The sequence below is a fragment of the Stenella coeruleoalba genome (genome assembly GCF_951394435.1).
Source record: "Stenella coeruleoalba genome assembly, chromosome: 3".
Lineage (NCBI taxonomy): Eukaryota > Metazoa > Chordata > Mammalia > Artiodactyla > Delphinidae > Stenella > Stenella coeruleoalba.
In genome coordinates, this window is record NC_137148.1 from 73875470 (window position 1) to 73894820 (window position 19351).

The following is a 19351-nucleotide window of genomic DNA, read 5'->3' on the forward strand; positions in this document are numbered from 1 at the left end:
AAAGCCAGGAAAATGAAGCTCTGGGGCCAGGCGAAAATTGCACACTGCTGCTAAACTACCAAACAGTCGAACAGCCAACGTCCCAGCCAGGGAATGTGCACACATGTAGATTCAAGTAAAACACCGAAGGAAAAAGTCATCCGTGTAGAGTTGTAGATCCACAACACTGGCTGCGTTTCCGACACACATTTGCAACATAATGAATAGTGAAGCCTAGATAACCTCAGTGCAAATAAGTCACATTCATATTCCAGGGAAGGAAGCCTTTGGCGTTGAGTCGACAGCTCGGCTCCACTGTACAAGAACGTGTGCCGACATGAGGTTCGGACTAAGCACATGCATTAAGGCTGGGAGGAGGGGTGAACCGACTGTTGCGAGGGGGCAGGCTGCAAGGTGCCTGCTGAGGGGACTGCGGGCTGCATGGGTGGTGGAGATGGAGGTGGCAGTGGCTGGACAGGGGTCTGTGTGTTGTGAGACGGAGGTAGCGTGGGCCATTTGAATTGATCAGGACTTGCTTCTCTGCGGTGAAGGCCTTGTGATACTGTGGAATGCTCCCATATGCTGCACATGAAGACCTGGGGAATTGTAATAAGACATTCCAGCTCTAGTCAGTGAAGTTGGTGGCATGAAACCAAGTGTGTTACTTGCATACGAGAGACTGGGTGATATCGGCCGGCTTGAACTGGGAGAAGGTGTGTAAGGGATCGGGCTGCACACAATGTGAGGTCTTAATCCTTGTGCAGACAGCTCCTTAAAATACCTTTCAGCATCCATCTCTAAGCTGGACTCACTCTCTGAGAGCTGTCGACAGAGGGCCTCTCTCCTCTCCATCTCCCTCTGCAGCTTCCTCTCAGGTCCTCTTCCCTCATGTGAAGTTCCTCCTCCAAATACTGCACCATTATCTCGGAATGCTGTAACTGGGCAGCACTCAGTTGCTTCTTCAGCTTCTCCAGTTCATTCTTTAAAGACCTGATGTGTCGCATCACGTTTTCTGGAGGGTCGATCTACACGGAGATGTCTCTAGGCAATGGGGGAGCAGTCACCGGCTGGTCTAATTTCTCCTTCAGGATTCGCTTTTCAGCTTCAAGTTCCATCCTTGTCCAGAAACGATTCACTCGTGCTTCTTGTTCCTGTTCCAAAGTACTTTCGAGGTCAATCTTCTCTCGTCTCAACTGTTCTAATGTAAGCTGCTTAGAAATGGTATCGTTCTCCAGTTTTTTAGTTTTCTTCATCAGTTTGCTGACCTGGAATTCCTGCTCCATATGCTGTTCTAGTTTGGCTTTCTCATGCTGCAACTGCATCAATTTTCTGGAGAGCTCATTAGTGAGGAACTCTTCTTCCTTCTCGTAATTTATAGCAAGGGTTTCTTTCTCCTTCTGCAAAGGCTGAATTTTCTTGAATAATGTGTTACTGATGAATTCTTCTTTCCATTCAGCCTGGGCTTGGATTGTCACACTGGCTTTGCGCAAGCCGCGCTTCTCCTCCTGCAGTGCCTTGCACTTGAGTTTGTAAGTCTCCAGCTGGACCTTGAGCACCTTGTTCTGCTGTAGCGAAGCCAGGTGCTTGATGAGCTCCTGCAGGCTGAAGGGTGAGATGACAATGCCCCCTGCTCCAGCCACTTCCCACCACTGCCGCCTCTCCTGCCGCTGCCGCCCGAGGTCAATGACTATATCTTCTCTTTGTTAATCTTCTCACTGTGTTCATCCATTCTTCTCCTGAGTACTTTGATTATCTTTATGATTTTTATTTTAAACTCTTTAGTGGGTAGATTGCCTATCCCTATTTCACTTCATTCTTCTTCTGGGGTTTTGGTCCCCTGAAGAAGGGGACCCCTGTCCCCTCATTTTACCTAATGTCCCCTCATTTTACCTAATTTGCTATTTTTATTTCTATGTATTTTGTGGGCTCCTTATGTTTCCCGATCCTGAAGAAGTGGCTTTTTGAAGCAGATGCCCTATGTATCCCAGCAGCGCACTACCCTCTGCTCATTTGAACTATATGTCCTACCTGGCTACAGGGCCCTGTGGGTCCCAGACTGGTGTTTTGGTCTGCTTGTGGGTGGGACCAGGACCCAGGATTTCCTGGGGCTGGTGCCTACCCACTGGTGGGTAAGGCTGGTCCCGGAGCTACTGCCAGCCCACTGGTAGGCAAAGCTGGGTCCCAGGGTTTCTGGATGCAGGGCCCTGGGGGTCCCAGAATTGGTGTTTTGGCCTGTTTGTGGGCTCCTGGGGTCCTGGGGACAGTGCGTACACACTGGTGGGTGAGACCTACTGGTGGGCTGAGTCAGGTCCCCGATCTCTGGCTGCAGGGCCCTGGAAATCCCGTGGCTAGAGCTGGTGTATGGAGCCAGGTCCTGGGCCCTCTGCTGGACAGGGCCAGGTCCTGGGGTGGCTGTGCACTCAGGGGGTTTCAGGGCAACAGGCCTGCTGGTGGGTGGAGTTGTGTCTCGGCCAGAGGCATTCCAGTACTTGTACTGACAACCTGTTGAGTTGGTCTGAGTCCTGGTACAAATAAGCTACAGGGAGGATTCCAGAATAGTGCTTGCCAGCATCAGTGTCCATGTGCTAGAAGGAGCTCCTCAAAACAGCTGATGCTAATGTCTATGTTCCCAGGACAAGCCCCAGCTGCCTTCTGCCCCTCCACGAGGCTCTTCAAGATCAGAAGGTGTGTCTTACCCAGGTTCCTTTCAAATTACTCCTTCTTCCCTGGGTCCCAGAGCATGTGAAGTTTTGCGTGTGCTCTTTAGGAGTGGAGTCTCTATTTCCCACAGTCCTCTGGCTCTTTTGAAAGTAAACCCAACTGGCCTTCAGAGCCAGTCATTCTTGGGGCTTATCTTCCATGTGCAGGACTCCCAGGCTGGGAAAGCCACATGCGGGGCTCCAACCACTTGCTCATTGAGGAGAACCTCTGCAATTGTAATTATCCTCCTGTGTGTGGGTTGCCCCTCCTACCTATCTTGTTGTGCTTCCTTCTTTACATCTTTAGTTATAGATCTTTTCTGCTAGTGCTCTGGTTTGTCACATAAATAATTTCTCTGTAAATAGTTGCAATTTTGCTGTCCTCATGGGAGGAGGTGAGCTTAGGGTCTTCATACTCTGCCATCTTGGCCACTCCATCTTACCTTTATGAACTATTTTTCTGTAGCATGCAATGCTGTTTGATAGCATTTCACCCACAGTGGAACTTCTTTCAAAATTGGAATCAGTCCTTTCAAACCCTGCTGTTGATTTATCAAGTAAGTTTATGTAATGTCCTGAATCTTTTGTTGTCATTTCAAGAATCTTCACAGCATTTTTCCAGAAGTAGATTCCATCTCAAGAAACCACTTTCTTTTCTCATTCATAAGAAGCAACTCCTCCTCTGTTACACTTTGATCATGAGATTGCAGCAAATTAGTCCCATCTTCAAGTTCCACTTCTAGTTCTCTTGTTATTTCCACCATATATTCAGTTACTTCCTCCACTGAAGTCTTAAACCCCTCAAAGTCATCCATGAGGGTTGGAATCAACTTCTTTCCAATCCCTGTTAATATTTTGACCCTTTCCCATGAACCATGAATGTTCTTAATGGCACCTAAAATGGTGACTCCTTTCTAGAAGGCTTTCAATTTACTTTGCTTGGGTCCATCAGAGGAATCACTATTTATGGTAGCTGTAGTCTTATGAAATGTTTTTCTTAAATAATATGACTTGAGTGTCAAAATTACTCCTTGATCCATGGGCTGAAGAATAGACGATATGTTAGCAGGCATGAAAACAATGTGAACTTTGTTGGACAGCTCTATCAGAGCTCTTGGGTGACTAGGTGCCTTGTCAGTAAGTAGTAATATTTTGAAAGGAATCTTTTTCTCTGAGCCTTAGGTCTCAACATTGGGCTTAAAATATTCAGTAAACCATATTGTAAACAGATGTGCTGTCATCCAGGCTTTGTTGTGCCATGTAGAGAGCACAGGTAGAGTAGATTTAGATAATTCTTAAGGGTCCTAGAATTTTCATAATGGGAAATGAGTATAATGGTATATTGGCTTCAACTTAAAGTCACCAGTTACATTAACTCCTAACAAGAGTCAGGCAGCCCTTTGAAGCTTTGAAGCCCGGCACTGACTTCTCCTTTCTAGCTATGAAAGTCCTAGATGGCACAGTCTTCCAATAGAAGGCTATTTCCTCTACATGGAAAATCTGTTATTGAGTATAATCACCTTCATTAATTATCTTAGCTAGATCTTCTGGATAATTTGCTGTAGCTCATACATCAGCATTTGCTGCTTCACCTTGCACTTTTTTTATATAATAAATTTATTTATTCATTTATTATTTTTATTTTTGGCTGCTTTGGGTCTTTGTTGCTGCGCGCGGCTTTCTCTAGTTGCGTCGAGTGGGGGCTACTCTTCGTTGTGGTGTACAGCCTTCTTGCTGCAGTGGCTTCTCTTGTTGAGGAGCTTGGGCTCTAGGCGTGAGGACTTTAGTAGTTGTGGCTTGTGGGCTCTAGAGTGCAGGCTCAGTAGTTGTGGTGCACGGGCTTAGTTGCTTTGCAACATGTGGGATGTTCCCGGACCAGGGCTCAAACCCATGTCCCTTGCATTGGCAGGCGGATTCTTAACCACTGCGTCACCAGGGAAGCCCCTCACTTTGCACTTTTATGGAGAGAGCTTCTTTTCTTCAACCTCATGAACCAATCTCTGCTATCTTCAAACTTTTCTTCTACAGCTTCCTCACCTCTTGCAACCTTCATAGAATTGATAAGAGTTAGAGCCTTGCTCTGGATTAGGCTTTGGCTTAAGGGATTGCTGTGGTTAGTTTGATCTTCTCTCCTGACCACTGCAACTTTCTCCATATCAGCAATGAGGCTGTTTCACTTTCTTATTATTCTTGTGTTCACTGGAGTAGGACTTTTAACTTCCTTCAGGTACTTTTCCTTTGCAGTCACAACTTGGCTAACTGTTTGGCACAAGAGACCTAGCTTTTGGTCTGTCTTAGCTTTCAACATGCCTTCCTCACTGAGCCTAATCATTTCTAGCTTTTGATTTAAAGGGAAAGATATGCAACTCTTCCTTTCATTTGAACATTTAGAGGTCTTTGTAGGGTTATTAACTGGCTTAATTTCAATATTGTTTTGTCTCAGGGAATAGGGAGGCCCAAGGAAAGGAAGAGAGATGGGAACAGCAGGTTGGTGGAGCAGTCAGAACACACACAACACATATCAATTAAGTTTGCTATCATACATGGGCGCAGTTCATGCAATCCCAAAACAATTATAATAGTAACATCAAAAGTCACTGATCACAGGTCACCATAAAAATATAATAATAATGGAAATTTTGACATTTTGTGAGAATTACAAAAATGTGATGCAGAAATATAAAGTGAGCAAATACTGTTAGAAAAATGACACAGATATACTTTCACAATGTGGAATTGCCACAAACCTTCCATTTGAAAAAATTCAATATCTGCAAAGTGCATTAGAGTGAAGTCAATAAAATGAGGCATGCCTGTAGTAAGATTTAAGATCAAATATGTAAATAATTACATCAAATATAAATAGGCTAAATATTACAATTGAAAAACAAAAATTTCAGACAGTTAAAATAGAAAGTCTAGTTACATGATATTTGAAGAGATCTATCCTAAATATAAGGACAAAAACACATTGAAATAAAACTGTCAAGGAAAAAAAAAAGAAAAAAGAAAGAAAATGGTTGCTGACATATTAATGCCAGAAAAAGTAGATGAAAAAGGAGTATTACCAGGTTTAAAGAGTAATTTTGTAATGGCTAAAAGATCAATTCACTAGCTAGATAGAATTATGTTAAATGTATATGCACTGAATAACATAGCTAAAAATTCTAGAAAGCAAGAAGTGTCAGAACTAAAGAGTAATAAATCAATCTATAATGAAGCTGGCAGAATTTAATTCTTCACTCAATAGATGATAGAACAAGATAAAAATTTCCAATAAGTATAAGAAGGAATGAAAAATACAGATAATAAATACATATTAGAGGGATTCAAAAAAAAACCGAAAGTTGATTTTTTTGAGTAATAAAGTGATAACCCTTGGCACAAATGTTCAAGAGAGGATGAAAGCACAATTTATCAATACCAAGAATAAAAAGAGAGAGATTATAGATTCTACAACAAATAAAAAGGGAACAAGGTAATATTGTAAAAAATAATTATGCCAATATACTTGGAAAATAACAGAAAACGGACAAATTCCTCAAAAAGCAATCTAAAAAAGTAACCAAAAAAATGACCAAAAAGTATAAAATCAGAACAGAAGAAACTGAATTGAATTATAACATTCCCACAGGTAAAGCTGTGAAAACAAAGTGCCCTTTATCAGTAAAATGTACAAATAAATTACAGAATTTGGCAGTAATAGAAGAACTATTGCTATGCACCATGTGAATGAATCTCATAAGAGTAATGTTGATTGAAAGCAACAAAGGACATTCTGTGTAACTCTATTTATACACAGTTCAAAAGAAGAAAACCAATCTGTGGTCTTAAAAGTCATAAAGGTACTTACTTTGTGGGAAGGTATAGATAGTGAGTAGGCAAGAAAGGGCTTTGCAGGATGCTGGTAATACTGTATTTCTTGATCCGTTTTTTCATTATGCTGGTGTGCTCACATCATGAAAATTCATCAATTTGTTAACTCATAATTTGGACAATTTCTGAATAAATCATGGTTCTCAACCAATGTCCCCCACCTCCAACACACACATTCCCAGAGGACATTCTACAATGCCTGGAGCTATTTGGGTTGAAACAACTTGGCAGGAGTGCTACTGGCATCTAGTGGGCAGAGGCCAGAGATGCTGGTAAATATCCTGCAATGCAGAAGACAGCCTCTCTCAACCCAAATTTCTGGTTCAAAATGTATCCATAGTGCCAAGTTTGAGAAAACCTGATATATGTGATATAATTCAATATAAAAAAGAGTTAACTATATAGACATAGACTTTACTCTGTGTGGAAGTTTAAATACATAAAAGACCAATTCCATCAACAGACACAATGTGTACAGGGTCTGCAGAAAATTAATTAATTGAAGTTAATGAAATGTGAGTGCAAATATTTATATTTGAGGAAGACTAATCATAAACCAGAATTTTAATTCCAAGTCTACTATTATATATTCATTGGTAAGGATTTTAGGAAGATTAAAGCTAAAATCACATATACTATAAGACCAAAAGTTTTAAAAAATGAGGGAAAATAAATGTGGCCTAAAGCTTACATATAGAAGGACAGAAATGAGTATTCATTATAAATCTATATTTCCTGTAAATCAAGTCAAAAAGGGAAGTGATGGGATATGTAATTTTAATTTTCTGATAAAATGAAACATGCTAATTCAGCATGAAGGGGAAAAGAAACCCCAAACACTCCTGACACAATTTTGAAGGGAATTTGTAATGTGAAGAATTTATAAAAGGACATTGAACAACATAATGTTGTACACTGACTTCAACAAGAGTTTTGAATAAGCTACAGCAATTTTTAAAATATGACTATATATTTTTAAAATCAAATATCAATTAATGTCAAGGGCATAGCATAAAATGTACATGAATGGCACCCTCTCTGTGATGGCCATAAGAATTCAGCATGGACATAGAGTACCCAAATCTTTACACCAGGAGTTCGCAAACTAAGCAAACTAAACTAAACCCTCTCCTCGCATAGACCAAATCTATAAATAAAGTTTTATTGTAATACATTCACAGCCATTCATTTACTTGTGTTCTATCCCTCTTTTCATTCTACAGTGGCATGGTGAATCATTGTGACAGAGACCATAGGTCCCAAAAGTCTAAACTATTTACTATGGGGCCCTTTAAAAAACATTGCTGATCAATACAGAGGAAAGAACTCAATACTTTGTCCATCTTTCAAGTTTCAGTAGCACTGGATAAGATTTTTGGAAGAAGCAGTATAGCAGATAGTTTGAATTCTCTATTAAGCCTTGGAGTAGGGGTATTTTCTGTTATTGGTTAGAGGGGAGCATAATTACAACTTATTATTAAAATTGGATAGGCTTGCATGTATTCTTTCCTAAGCAGATAATCTATCAATCTTAATATAAGAAATGTAGTCTCATTTATCTTTTAATACAGCAAAAAATCCATGACTAAGTACTTGGATAAAACTCATCTTAAATTTCCCTATTTTTAAAATCAGAAATTTGGACTAAATCAGTTCTAGGGTAGGCAGAATTCTAAAGATATCTCTTCCAGACTTCCATCGCTTGGTTATTCAAACAAACACTAATCTAGGTACTACTGCTATGAAGGTACTTTTCATCTGAACTTAAAATAGAGAGATGATCCTGCTTTCACATGGGTTCAATGTAATCACATGTGCCCTTAAATGTAGAAAAGGAGAACAGAAAAGTCCTTCAGTGAAGTGTAGTGGAGGAGGAAAACAAAGATGAAATAGGAAAGGTCAGAGAGATAGAAACATAAGAAGGATTCCACCCACCATGCCTAGCTTTGAAGAAGGAGGAAGAAGTCAAGAAATACATGATTATTCTTATTAATTAACTCCTGGATCTATCTCTATAAGCCTTTTTAAAAATCGTTTGGCTATAAGTTCTTTGATTGTTTCTTTGTATGAAAGCAATGTTATAATGATTTTTAGAGAGATAGAGGAATAATTTTCTTTCCCTTGAATGTTTGACAGATCACTTTATTATTGTTATTATTATAATTATTGTTATTATTAGGCCAGAAAAGTTTATTTCAGTTTGACAGCTAATTGGTAATATAATAGGAATTTTTAGGATTGCCATCACATTGTAGAAAAACTTTATCAACATTCTTTTGTATATGAGTTATATGATCTAGCATGTTTTTCTAGAGACTACTTTTTCCCTACATGCAAGACTTTTTTTTTTTTTTTTGTCTTCTACTACCCACGTATTTTGATGCTGGGTGCCTAGAACTTGTTCATATTATCATATGACCTCTGGCCCTTATGCCTTTGGGTCAAGATATTTGGAACAATTAGTAATAGCTTAGCTCTACACAGAAGTGATTGCAAACCACTTAAATAAGCCCATTAAATCAAAAATAAATGTGTCTACAACTCAACATTTTCCTAGAAAAATATCCCACATGCTTATCCTTAAATACCAACTATTATAGAAGGAAAATCAGAGTGAAAAGAGACAGCAGTCTTAACTGATTACAGTTAAATTGTCCTACCTAATTTTACAAAATAGTGTGACCAAGTGACCATGTTATAGTGTTCCTCCGATGGCCTTGGAAGGGTAAATGAGAATGAGGGTCCTTGAAGCTGAAATAAGCACCATTTGCTTTATAGTAAAATCACTTTTGACAACATTAGATTATAATATAGTCATTTTTCTTTCAAAGATGTATGGTCAGTTGATATTTATGATGAGCTGTCCTAGTGTGGTGAAAAATTTCAGCAAAACCATTCTTTTGCCTAGTGTTGGTGAAATGACTAATTGAGATTATTAGCACAGTCTGTGAACATATTATCTTTATTTAGTGCTCTTAATAAATGAGTTAATTGGTCAAGAATAGTATATTTTAGTGGTGAGAGAAATTTTATTAAAGGCATAAGATTCAGAATGTCAAAATACCTAACTGCTTTTTTATTTACTGTAGTTAACCTATTATATCACTTCCTCTTCCTAATATCTAAAGGTATAACAAATCCAACTTTTGGTAAGCTTTTATATAAATATTTTCCTTACTCCTAAACGAGAAGATAAGTTCCTTTGTTTAGACAGAAAACAACAAACACACACGCTAGTCCGTGTTAACTATATAAACAGACATTAGAAGAATTTTTTCTTAGGAATTCTAGAAACTATGTTAGATTTGACAGTAATGTGGTCAAGCGGACCAGAGCAGACTGTATAACTTCAACACTCTAGCTTCATTTTTCAGTAAAAAAAAAAGTTCCCTCTAATGTCAGCATGCATACAGAAGAAATAACAAAAGTCACTCATGGGTTTGAGAATATGGTGCCTGAAGCCCTGTGAATCCAGTAAATTTTCCCTTGGGATGATTCACATCTAAAAGTGAGAGCTTCTATATTCCTGTGAAAAGTGGATTTTGGTTTGTTTTTTGTTTAAACTGAGGCAAATAAAAAAAAACTTGAATTTTTTTTGTCAAGTTTTCATGTTAAAAATGTATTTCACACCCCAGGAATGTAATGTTTCTTTTCAGTATACCTTGTATGTGTTTTAAAAGATGTAGATATACTCTATCAAAAAAGAAGGAAGAGAAGGAGAAGAAGAATGAGGAAAAATGAAAAACATGGCCCTCTCATTTTTAACTAATTGAATAAACCAAGGTCCTATTGAATAGACGCTATAGGAGGAAATGTATATATACTGCATCCCAAATTTAGAGAATTTTCTCCCAAAGAATGATCAAGCAAACATAAAGAATAGCGTGAGACAGTATTTTGAAAACAGAAGCACTTGAGAAATATTTTCCATTTTTAAAATAGGATAACTATTTGCCAAATGTTTAAGTTGGGTGACTGCTACAATATTTAAATTTTTGTATGAAATTAGCAGTCTTTTGGCAAAAAAAATTACACGAGACAACTGCCAGATTAAAATACATACACTCAATCTGTCCTTTAACACACCACTCATCCTCTCCTACTGTTTTTTCCCCTTTTCTTTCTTATTCCTTTAATCAGAAGTATCTTTTTCTTGTAATCAAAAATGGAAATAAATCCTGAATGTGTGAAGACTGAACAAAATTATTAATCACAGACAATTCTGAGTTTATTAAAAGCATTCTCCTATAATATTTTTAATCCAGAAGAATATATTTCTTGTTTATGGAGAATCCAAAATAGCTGAGTAAGAGCATATGTTCATGCATCATCTTTTAAATGTCCACATAACAACTGTTCATTTGCTGATATTCTAATTAGTTATAACATTGGTTATAAGATCACTGGAAGAAGTAATTTTCATAAATTAAATCTGGTCCTTTCTGACAGCAAATGTAGGAGGCTTTGAACAAGTTGACCTTTTCTATCTCAGTCTTTTCCTGAGAAGCAGGATACCCATTCTTATATGTATACAACTAGTTCCTCTGTCAGCCAGTCTTTTAAATGAAAATGGTGTTTCATGAAAAAAGTATCTACTACTACAGCTCATATCTCAATCATACAAGGGCTTTTCTTCAAAACAAGTATTGTACTTTGAATGCAGCAAAGTGCTTTACATACTTCCCATTTTCTCAAATGGGATATAAAAAGATCTGTAGTCAAGGGTTGAGATGTAACAAAATTATTTTTAGTGCTTAATCAGGGACATTCTTAAGGAAAAGTCACTTCTGTATCTGTCAGCATGCAATGATGAAAAAATCAATTCTAGTATAGTTGTTGCTACTGCCTTGATTTACACTGAATTACCAGTAGTTTTACCCACCATCCCATTTGTACTATCAGTTCAAGTGTCAACACACTTGACAGGATAAACCATAATATTCAAAAAGGTTATTTGACACTTCAACTATTTACCTCCTTTTATGTTTATTAAACATTTACATAAAAAATCATATTCTCTGATTAGTTGGTGTTGGTAGCAGAGTCCAGCCACATCTGGATTTTTTATCCATTTGTAGGTACTGTTCTCCAAGTGAGATATTAAATAGTCTTCATGTTTGATGATGAATCTTTAATTCAATGAGTTACCGGATCATTGGAAAGTGGCACTGCTGTGATTTCTTTTACTGACTTCATCTAGTTATGTCAATTGTTCAAGGTTCTTTTTAGTCTTTTAGCTGTTGTATAATTTTCTCCAGCAAACAAAATTTAATAGCTTACTCTATAATATACTTCTGTAGTTCATTTCTAATTACTGTATACTGAGTTTATCATACCTATCTTTAAAATATTATATTTTTTTCTTTAAATTATGAATGGTTGATCTCAATATTACATCACATAACTGACACCATGACACTATTCAAACATGTTCTGTTGCATGAGACACAATAAAGTATTGACATCTATAATCCCCAAAGAAGTACAACCTTCATCATATTTTTATTTCTTATGTATAGTTTTGCCAGTTTCTTTTGAATCATTTCCCCTCTCTCATGAGTTAGATAATTCTCTGGCATTTAAGTTTCATCTCTTTTAGCATCTTTAGAGGTAGTCAGTGCAGCTGTGTGTTGATAAAGTGAGTCTTCCAACTCTCTTGTGTTAAGTAAATAATGCATTGTTAAATATGTTAAAAAATTATTTAAAATATTTCAAATTTCCAAAATAAAAGTTTTAGATAACTAAAAATTCAGAAAAAATTTAGGAAAAGTTTTTGATATTACAGCAAAACTACAAAGTGCCCTTATATACTAAATTGGATACGGTTTCTGTTACCTGCAATAAAATAATCTGGACTAATACAGTAATTCATTTTATCTATCTCCCATGGCAAACACCTCAGTAGAATTATAAGGCAAGTTTAGTAGAAGATAATTTCCTTTTGACAGTCATAAGTTTAATGAATACACTTTTTCCCCCTTTCAATACCATTTTTGAAATCCCTGAACATGAAGTATGATGCTAAATTTCAGGCTATTACATCAGGTGTGGAGTGGAGAACTATACAAGGGATATGTCTACTTCAGCTAAAATTGTTTCACTAAATTCTGTAGGGAAAATATGTTAAACGTAAGGTATATATATTTGTCCAAGAATAAATTCTTTTTTCCTCCTTAGAGATAAATATCCCAAATACTAGGGTCCTAAATCCTATATGTTAGTCATAGAAGACAAATTTTTATGATTTTTTTTGACACATTTGTACTGCTAGACTTCACTAAACATTTGAAGCATACGTTACCCTGACAGCAAAGAAATGAAAATTATGCACTATATATATTTTTTAGTGGCATCTTTGTAGACCTTGCCAGTATCTGAACTGTTAGAACATGGATGAATGTCAATTTTGTGCAGAAATTCTCAAGCAGGTTTGTAATAGTGCTAAATATATTTGGTCACAAATTTTGCTATGCAGAAAAAGCAAACTTTCTCCAAACATGAAATTTTATAAACATCCATTAATTGTTCAATATAACACAGCTTTTGAATTCTAGACATTTTGTTAATACTGATGGGGCTTTTCAGTGGCTTTCCTCTTAAGAAAATATAATATACCCCTTATTTTAACACAATTTCAGCATGTAGTTTCAGTAGTGACCTCTTTGTCAGACTACTTAAGAAAGCAAAGTATTAAAATAACACTATGGGATTTTAGAATATTTAGAATATTTTAAAAGGAATGTGTTCATTAGTAAGTGAGAATTTTAATAAATATTGAAAATACCTTCACAGTTTTATTATTTTATTTCATTCTGTTATTGACACTGCTCTCAGTTCTTTGTCTTTGACACTGAAATCACACTAATGGATAGTTCACAGGTTTGAAATAAATTGGACAGACCAATTTTTTAAGATGATTTGCAAAATTTTTATAATTTAGTATTGACATTCAACTTTTAACTTTAATAAATGAACTAATATTCATTATTAAAGCAAAATAGGAATACTCAAAAGGAAAACTCACCCCACAAATATGGAATTATGATGAGCATATTTTTACCTACCTACCTACAAATACATACATTCATACACAATTGTAAAAATAAAATAATTCTGTGACAGAAAGTCTAAAATGAGTGAGGCACAAATAGGATAGAATTTAGTTTTTATTCATGAGAATGAAGTACAGTAGGGCCTGACTCCACAAGGAGTTCAGCACAGAGGACCTTCCAGCTTATGGTTTAACCAACCTTAGGATGTGGTTTTTTGTCCTCATGGTCCAAAACAACTGGAGCTATTATATCAGCATTCCAGGAAGTAGAATAGACTCACTGCCCACTAAAAATATAATGTGATTTGTAAGTTTAAGTTATTATCCTCTTCCTTTTTTTGAATGGGTGGAGATATTTGGCTGGTCTTTTTTTTCTAATTTCTTAAATTGAACAAAGTCATGTTTTCAGTCTCCATTAAAAAAAAGACAGAGAATTTAAGGTCACAAGGTTTCCTTTGAGTATAGCTTTACTATAATTCATAAGTTTTAGATGAATTCTTTACTACAATCGTTTCCAGAAAATATATTACTTTAATTGAAATTTTCTCATTGATGTAGGAATCATCTTAGAAAAATGTTTCATAATTTTCAAATGGTTGAAAAATTTAAGGGTCATTTTTTCTTGTTGACTTCTAGTTTTATTGGCCTATGATCAGCCTATGTTGCTTGTAAAATCTCTACTTTTCAGAATTCATTAAAGTTTCCACTGTGCCCCCCAAAATATGTAAATATCTACATGTATATAAATATATATATAATATTAAATTTTCAATAGCTTGCACTAAAAAAGTAACAAGGAAAATTAATTTTTCATAAGACAATTTCAACATGTAATCTGTACAAAAGTTATTTAAAAATTTTTACTTTCTTTTTTTCATATAATGTCTTGGAAATTTTGTATGTATTTTATACTTAGAGCATATCACAGTTTAAACTAGCCCCATACCAAATGAATTCAGTAAGGTTGTAGGTTACAAGATTAACATACAGATACCAGTTGCATTTCTTTACACTAACAATGAAATATCAGAGAGGGACTGTAAACAATCCTTTTAAAATTGCATCAAAAAAAAATACTTAGAAATAAACCTCACCAAGGAGGTGAAAGATTTACATGCTGAGAACTACAAAACATTAATAAAGGAAATTAAAGATGATTCAAAGAAATGGAAAGATATCCCATGCTATTGGGTTGGGAGAATTAATATTATTAAAGTGGCAATGATGCCCAAAACAACCTACAGATTTAACACAATTCCTATCAAATTACCCATGACATTTTTCACAGAACTAAAACAAATAATCCTAAAATTTATATGGAACCATAAAAGATCCAGAATTGCAAAAGCAATCCTCAGGAAAATGAACAAAGCAGGAGGCATAACCCTCCCAGATGTCGGACAATACTATAAAGCTACAGTAATCAAAACAGTGTGGTATTGGCACAAAAGCAGACATATGGATCAATGGAACAGAATAGAGAATCCAGAAAAAAAAACACACCCACACACCTATGGTCCATCTTCAACAAAGGAGGCAAGAATACAAAATGGGGAAAAGACAGTCTCTTCAGCAAGTGGTGCTGGAAAAGTTGGAAAGCCACACATAAACCAATGAAGTTAGAACACACCCTCACACCATGCACAAAAATAAACTCAAAATGGCTTAAAGACTTAAACATAAGATATGACACCATAAAACTCCTAGAAGAAATCACAGGCAAAACATTCTGTAACATAAATCGGACCAATGTTTTCTTAGGTTAGTCTCCCAAGGCAATAGAAATAAAGACAAACAAACAACCCAAAAAACACAAACAAATGGGACCTAATTAAATTTACAAGCTTTTGCACAGCAAAGGAAACCATAAACAACATGAAAAGACAACCTACCATTGGGAGAAAATATTTGCAAACAATGTGACCAACAAGGGCTTAATGTCCAAAATACTCAAACAGTTCATACAACTCAACAACAACAAAACAAACAACCCGATCAAAAAATGGGCAGAAGACCTAAAGAGACATTCCTCCAAAGAAGACATACAGATGGCCAATAGGCACATGAAAAGATGCTCAACGTCACTAATTATTAGAGAAATGCAAATCAATACTACAATGAGGTACCACCTCATACAGTCAGAATGGCCATTATTAAAATGTCTACAAATAACAAATGCAGGAGAGGGTATGGAGAAAAGGGAACTCTCTTACACTGTTGGTGGGAATGTAAATTTGTGCAGCCACTATGGAAAACAGTATGGAGGTTCCTCAAAAAACTAAAAATAGAACTACCATATGATCCAGCAATCCCACTCCTGGGTATATATCCAGACAAAACTATAACTGGAAAAGATACATTCACCCCTATGTTCATAGCAGCACTATTTACAATAGCCAAGACATGGAAATAACCTAAATGTCCATTGACAGATGAATGGATAAAGAAGATGTGGTACATATATAAAATGGAATGTAATTCAGCCATAAAAAAAGAATGAAATAATGCCATTTGCAGCAACATGGATGGACCTAGAGATTATCATACTAAGCAACTTAAGTCAGAAAGAGAAAGACAAATACCATATGATACCACTTATATGTGGAATCTAAAATATGGTACAAATCAACATATCTACAAATGAAAAAAGACTCACAGAGAACAGACTTGTGGTTGTCAAGGGGGAGAGGGGTGGGGGGGGAAGGAATGAGAGTTTGGGATTAGCAGAGGCAAAGTATTCTATATAGCAGCAGCCCCCAACCTTTTTGGCACCAAGGACTGGTTTTGTGGAAGACAATTTTTCCACGGATTGGGAGGGGGGAGGGGGATGGTTCAGGAAGTAATGTGAGCAATGGGGAGCAATGGGGAGCGGCAGATGAAGCTTTGCTCGCTCGCCTGCTGCTCACCTCCTTCTGTGCATCCTGGTTCCTAACAGGCTGTGGACCGGTACCAGTCCATGGCCTGGGGGTTGGGGACCCCTGATATATAGGATGGATAAATAACAAGGTCCTACTGTATAGCACAGGGAACTATATTGAATATCCTGTGACAAACCATAATGGAAAAGAATATGAAAAATAATGTATGTATAACTGAGTCACTTTGCTGTGCAGAAGTTAACACAGCATTGTAAATCAAACATACTTCAGTAAAATTAAGAAAAAAAAAAAACAAACAAACTAGCCCCATGTCAAAATGTCCAACCTGTGACCATTGGTTACCATATGAGACACCTTCCACCTAAGATTGGAAACAATGCAAGCATGCTACCAGTCATCCCTGATAAGCAAGCTGGTATTCTACTGGAAGTCCTAGCTAGTCCAGTAGATAAGAAAAAAATTAAATAAATTTTAAAGATTGGTAAGAAAGAAATGAAACTTTTAGTCACAGATGACATGACTTTGTGTAAAAATACCCCAAAATTGACACACACAAATACTCAAGTAGTAAATGAGTACAGCAAGGCTGCAGGATACAGAAGAAAGGTTAATATACAAAAGTAAGTTGCTTTTGTATATACCAGCAGTGAACAATTGGAATTTAAAACATGTGACTTTGTCTCTGTCCTAGAGGATGAGATGAATTTTTTTCTTAATTTTTAAAGCTTAATAATGGAATGTCTCAGTAGAGAATTTTGGTTCAATATCCCCAGGTATTGAGCAGGCAGTTTGAATTTTCATACTCTACTATTTAAATTCATAAACACCTTTATTTCTAGTTTTAAATATTAATTAGGCTTCATTCATTTATTTTTCTGCTTCAGATGCTACAAATATTATACTGGATAATCTTTGTTCTTTGTTGTCTTCTACATTTATTACTTTCTCACATATTATTACCATTTATTTTCTTGACTTTTCTTATTTCTTCTCTATATTTCTTACTGTACGTTAACATGTACCAATTATTCTTTAGGTACCTATTAATTTTATCTTCATTTCTGAGATGTATCCTGAGATATTTCTTTCTTTTTATTTTTTTGAAATTTCTTTCTTTAGATCACTCAGGTCTACTTCACATCTTTTTTTGTATATTTATTTTCAGTTTTTGAATTTCTGAGTCACATTGCTATTTTCTATTTGCAATTTCTTGTTTAATTATCTTCAGTTTCAACCTGAGTTATGCTTCATGGCTTCATTTAATTGATGTGCTTTACTATGCTTAAGAGTTTTTATTATTTTTAGAGTATCTTTATATAGATTCTGGGCTTTTTTTTTTTTGCTGGGTTTCACTTTTCTTTGTCATATTTGTTTTGGATTTTTCTGCACCATCAATTTCAGGATACTTCTCAGATTATGGAGGTGATTTTCCTGATGTCTGACTTCAAGGCCTTCTTCTGCTAACAACAATAAAAAAGGCTTCTCCTTTCTGTTTGTTTCAAATACATGACACTTCTTTCTTTGGCCTTACGTCTTCTAATTTATTGCTGACCTCCTGTCTCAGTAGAGTTATCTTCTTTAGTTGGTCCTTTCTTTCTTTTCACTGCCCAGGATGCCCAAGGACATTTCATCATCAAAGGTGTCTCTTTTCCCCAGAAGCACTGATTTCTCAAGACAGACATCTCTGGTGCCATGCATTTTCCAAGCCCTTTACCTGTGTCTCTCCCGTAGCCAGTGTTTCCCACTGAATGAGGCCCTGACACCTTCCTTTTCTGAAGCTGAACTCTAGTTAGTATTGTATGTGTTCAGTCACCCTATGACTCTGTTAACACTCCTCTCTCTTCCATTTAGCCCCCACCAAACTCCCTCCATCTGGATGGAGTCTGGAGCTAATTTTTCCAGTCTTGGGTGTTTATTCACCCTATTAACAAATAAACTGAGTTTTATCATCATCTTCAGTAGGGAGTTTAGTTTGATTTGCTTTTTTTTTTTAATTTGGATGTTTTCCAATTTAGAAGAAAAATTGAGAGCATTAGAGTCCTGAAGGCCATTAGAGTCTCCTACATGAGCTCAGAAACCTCTGCACATTCCTTTATCACTTAAGAGTACAATATAATATCCCTCCAAAGGAATCGTTTTTGGACTCATTAATTCTAGATAATATTTACATTCTATTTTATATCGTGAGTGTACTACAACTTATTTTGATTTTGGTAAAAAGTCTCAGTTACATATGATGAATTTACTCTGGTGTATTTTAGCAAAAACTGGATTTACTATAGAGTAGTGGTAAAGTAACTATACACACTATATCAGTTTTGTTTTTAAAGTTGTTGTCCTGGGGATCATGTGTTAATTGTTTTCACTCTCAAAAGAGTCCTGGTTGATGACAAATTGTATAGTCACCTAATTAATGGCTCACACCATCATTGGGGAGCTGGAGAAAGATATCTGAGACTAAGCTTCTAGGCACAATACCTGAAACTATGCTGCTGCCACTGTTGCCACCAAGCTCAAAAGGTCAGGCTCTCCACTTCAGTGTAATAGCTTCTGTCACCCATGCCACTGCTGCCTCAGGAACTGCCCCATGCACCTAATACCCCTGAAAAGCGGACACTTCCTGGGGTGAAGTAATCTTCTGAGAAGGACTGTTTCTCCATGTTTCTCAATTCTGGATCAGTCTCAAGTGAGTGCATTTGCCTCTTCAGCGTACAAGTCAGAGTGTCTCTTGCAGTTAAGATACAGGCAGTTGTTCTGAACTCTACCAGTCATGCACATCCCCACACACAATAAGTCTATCATTCCTTTTATGGGTTCATAGTTTCCTGGTTAAATTAGAAATGCTTCCCCTTTGTTGAACTTATGGT

The 19351-nt window shown here is 36.5% G+C and overlaps 1 pseudogene across 1 annotated transcript; it reads right to left on the bottom strand.

Annotated features, from left to right (window-relative positions):
* Window positions 1-257: 257 nt before the first annotated feature.
* LOC307184856 (coiled-coil domain-containing protein 6-like) lies at window positions 258-19144 on the bottom strand (annotated as a pseudogene). The gene is made up of 3 exons: window positions 19085-19144; window positions 2099-2515; window positions 258-1666 (listed from the first exon to the last, which is right to left on the bottom strand). The product of its transcript is annotated as a coiled-coil domain-containing protein 6-like (transcript).
* Window positions 19145-19351: the final 207 nt, after the last annotated feature.